Here is a 4,927-nt window from a genome sequence, read left to right on the forward strand (position 1 = left end):
CTTTTCTAGGGACAGCTGTAATTAGTGATTAAAGTGTCTTGTCAGGATGTATGGACCAGGAGACACTGAGGGAGATAGAATCATAAACTTTTAGAGTCAATTTTTGATAACGCTGTATACATGCTCAAAAACATCAGATGCCTATTGATGGCAGTGAATTGAGGGTCCATTGAATACTTTGACTTTTAGCCACTTGTCAAGCTTTTATTTTGTAATAAAAAGTGTACCATTATCAGTCCTAATCATCTGGAGAACCAAACCTATGACACAGATTAGTTCCAATGGTCATAACTGTGTGGCCAGAGTTAAGTGATTAGTTGAGAAGTGCAAAACATAACAAGAAAAAGTGTCAGTTTGCAATGAGGCATCACCAATAGCTCTGAGAGAGAATCAAAGGGTTGTTAAATTCAATCTGCTAGCAGTAGATGGGAGTAACACTCCATGCAGCGTGACATCTCTCATTAGGAGACAAATGTTTTAAAGAGGAAGTTGCAAGGGAAATTAGAAAATAAGATGAAAGAAAATGAAAACATAACATTCCAAACTTATTGGATGTAGAGACAGTAGTACTGAGAGGGAAGTTTATATCTGTTAATGTCTATATTAAAAAAGGAGAAAGTTTAGGTTATTTTGAGATAACCTAAACTCCCACCTTAAACTCCCTCCTTCCTTCTATTTGCTTTGTGGAGTTGGGGTAGATTTCTGCTGGGGCAGACCCTGTGGGGTTATTCACACCACAGGATGACCCCAACTGCCAAAGCAAATAGAAGGAATAGAAGGAAGGATATAACAAAGATGAGAGTGGAAATTGATGAAATAGAGACTGAAAACAAAGATGATATTTAAAAACCCAAAAGTCAATTCTTTAAAATATCTACAAAATTGACAAAACTTTATTTAGGCTGATCAAGAAAAAAGATAAAGCAGACTCACATCAGGAAGGAAAGAGGGTACATAACTATTGACCTTAGAGAACTAATGGTGGCAGTGCATATACTAAAACTGGAATGATACAGAGAAGGTTAGCATGGCCCATGCACAAGGATGACATGCAAATTCTTGACCATTTTATATAGTTACATAATGGTAAAGGGTTCAATTCCCTAAGAAGACCTCACTATCCTAAATATATATGGGCCTAATAAAGGAGCACCCAGATTCATAAAGCAAGTTCTTAAAGATCTTCAAAGAGACTTAGATTCCCACACAATAATAGTGGGAGACTTCAATACCCTGCTTCAATCAGGCAGACCATCAAGTCAGAAAATTAACAAAAATGTTAAAGAGCTGAATTCAACACTGGACTAAACGGACCTGATAGACATCTACAGAACTCACCACCCCAAAACAACAGAATATACATTCTCCTCATTGCCACATGGCACATACTGTAAAATTGACTACACAATTGGATATAAAACAATCCTTGGCAAATGCAAAAGAACCAAAATCACACCAACCACTTTCTAGGACCACAGTACAATAAAAATAGAATTCAAGACTGAGAAAATTGCTCAAAAGCATACAATTACATGGAAGTTAGACAACCTGCTCCTGAATGACATTTGGGTAAACAATGAAATTAAAGTGGAAATCAAGAAGCTCTTTGAAAGTAATAAGAACAAAATACAACATACCAGAATCTCTGGGATGCAGCTAAGACAGTGTCAAGAGGGAAATTTATAGCACCAACTGTCCATATCAAATAGTTAGAAAGATCTCAAATTAACACCATAACATCGCAACTAAAAAAACTAGAGATGCAAGGCAAACCAATCCCAAAACTAGCAGAACAAGATATAGAACCAAAATCAGAGCTGAACTGAAGGAGATTGAGGTGTGAAAAACTATTCAAAAGATCAATGAATCAAAGGAGATGATCCTTTAAAAGATTTAATAAGATAGATAGACCACTAGTTAGACTAATGAAGAATAAAGTAGATATCCAAATAAACACAATCAGAAATACAAAGGGGAAATTATCACTGACCCCACAGAAATAAAAATAACAATTGGAAACTATAATAAACACCTCTATGCACAGAAATTAGAAAACCTAGAAGAAATGTATAAATTCCTGGACATATACATCCTCCCAAGACTGAAGAAGGAAGAACTTGAATGCCTTAACAGATGAGTAACATGCTCCAAAATTGAATCAGTGATAAATAGCCCACCACCACCACCAACAACAAAAAAAGCCCATGACCAGACAGCATCAGGGCTGAATTTTACCAGATGTACTAAGAAGAGTTGGTACCATTCCTATGGAAAATATTCCAGAAAAATGAGGAGGGATTCCTTTTCAACTCATTTGATGAGGCCAGCATCACCCTGATACCAAAACCTTGCAGAAATACATCAAAAAAACGAAAGCTTCAGGCCAATATCCTTGCTGAACATCAATACAAAAATCTTCAATAAAATACGAGCAAACCAAATCTAGCAGCATATCAAAAAGCTAATCTACCACAATCAAGTAGGCTTTATCCCTGGGATGCAAGGTTGGCTTAACATATGCAAATCAATAAACATGATTCATCACATAAACAGAACTAAAGACAAAAACCACATGATTATCTCAATAGATGCAGAAAAGGCTTTTGATAAAATTCAACATCGCTTCATGTTAAAAACTGTCAAAAAAACTAGGTATTCAAGGAACATACCTCAAAATAATAAGACCAAATATATGACAAACAGAAAACCATCATACTGAATGGCCAAAAGCTGGAAGCATTCCCCTTGAAAACAGGCACAAGACAGGGATGCCCTCTCTCACCACTCCTATTCAACATAGTATTGGAAGTCCTGGTCAGGGCAGTCAGGCTAGAAAGAGAAACAAAGAGCCTCCAAATAAGAATAGAGAAAGCCAAACTACCTTTGTTTGAAGATGAAATGATCCTATATCTAGGAGACCCCATAGTCTTGGCCCAAATACTCCTTAAGCTGATAACTTCAGCAAAGTTTCAGAATGCAGAATCAACACACAAAACTCACGACCATTCCGTACACCAATAGCAGCAAAGTTGAGAGCCAAATTAAGAATACAATCCCATTTACAATTCCTACAAAAAGAATAAAATACCTAGGAATACAGTTAAGCAGGGAGGTGAAAGATTTCTGTAATGAGAATTACAAAACACTGCTCAAAGAAATCAGAGATGACACAAACAAATGGAAAAAAAATCCATGCTCATGAATAGGGAAAGTCAATATCATTAAAATGGTCATATAGCCTAAAGCATTTTATAGATTCAGTGCTATTCTTATCAGACTACCAATGACATGTTAACAGAACTAGAAAGAACTATTTAAAATTTCAAATGGAATCACAAAAGGGTCCAAGTAGCCAAGGCAATCCTAAGCAAAAAGAACAAAGCGGGAAGCATCATGCTATCACAGTAATCAAACCAGCATGATACTGATACAAAAACAGACATATAGACCAGTGGAACAGGACAAAGAGCCCATAAATATGGCTGCACACATACAACCATCTGATCTTTGATGAATCTGACAAAAACAAGCAATGGGGAAAAAAAAATCCCTATTTAATAAATGATGCTGAGACAACTGGCTAGCCATATTGCAGAAGACTGAAACTGGGCTCCTTCTTTGCACCATAGACAAAAATCAACTTAAAAGTCTTTTCACCATAGACAAAAAGTCCTTGCACCATAGATAAAAAGTCTTTGCACCATAGACAAAAATCAACTTAAGATGGATTAAGGACTTAAATGTAAAATGAAAAACTATAAAAACCCTGGAAAACAACCTACACAATACCATTCTGGACATAAGAAATTGCAAAATTTTCATGATGAAGACTCCCAAAAGCAATAGCAACAAAAGCAGAAATTGACAAATGGGATCTAATGAAACTAAAGAGCTTCTGCACAGAAAAGAAAACTATCAACAGAGTACACAGACAATCTACAGAATGGGAGAAGACGTTTGCAAACTATGCATCTGACAAAGGTCTAACATCTAGTATCTATAAGGAATTTAAACAAATTTACAAGAAAAAAAAGTCTATTAAGAAGTGGGCAAAGGACATGAACAGACAGTTTTCAAAAGAAGACATATATGCAGCCAAAAAGCATAATAAAAAAAAGCTCAACATCACTGATCATTAAATAAATGCAAATAAAAATCACAGTGATATACTATCTCTAATCAGTTAGAATGGCTATTATTAAAATGTCAAAAAACAACTGATGCTGGTGAGGTTACAGAGAAAAGGGAATGTTTACACACTGTTAGTGAGATTGTAAACTAGTTCAACCACTGTGGAAAGAAGTGTGACAATTCCTCAAAAAGCTGAAAACAGATCTACCATTTGACCCAGCAGTCCCATTACTGGGTATGTACCTAAAGGAATTTAAATTGTTCTAGTATGTAAACATCCACACATATGTTCATTACAGCACTATTCGCAATACCAAAGACATGGAATGAACCCAATCACCTGTCAATGGAAGACTGGATAAAGGAAATATGGTACTTGTACACCACGGAATACTATGCAGCCATAAGAAAGAATGAGGTTATGTCCTTTGCAGGAACATGGATGGAGCTAGGCCATTATCCTTAGCAAACTAATGTAGGAGCAGAAAATGAAATACCACATGTTGTAACTTATAAGTGGGAACTAAATGATGATAACACATGGACACATAGAGGGGAACAACAGACACTGAGGCCTACCTAACATTGGAGGGTGGGAAGATAGAGAGAAACAGGAAAAATAACTATTGGGTGTTAGACTTAGTTCTTGGGTGATGAAATAATCTGTACATAAACCCCTGTGACATGAGTTTACCTATATAACAAACCTGCACATGTGCCCCTGACCCTAAAATAAAAGTTAAAAAACAAAAAAGAAAGACTGGATTACAAAGGAATTATATGAACAGTTTTAGGC

At 36.0% G+C, this 4,927-nt stretch overlaps 1 non-coding gene across 1 annotated transcript; it reads left to right on the forward strand.

Annotated features, from left to right (window-relative positions):
• Positions 1–972: 972 nt before the first annotated feature.
• LOC114671132 (U6 spliceosomal RNA) lies at positions 973–1,079 on the forward strand. The gene has a single exon (XR_003721027.1). It is a non-coding gene; the product is annotated as a U6 spliceosomal RNA (small nuclear RNA).
• Positions 1,080–4,927: the final 3,848 nt, after the last annotated feature.

The sequence above is a fragment of the Macaca mulatta genome, chromosome 11, assembly GCF_049350105.2.
Source record: "Macaca mulatta isolate MMU2019108-1 chromosome 11, T2T-MMU8v2.0, whole genome shotgun sequence".
Lineage (NCBI taxonomy): Eukaryota > Metazoa > Chordata > Mammalia > Primates > Cercopithecidae > Macaca > Macaca mulatta.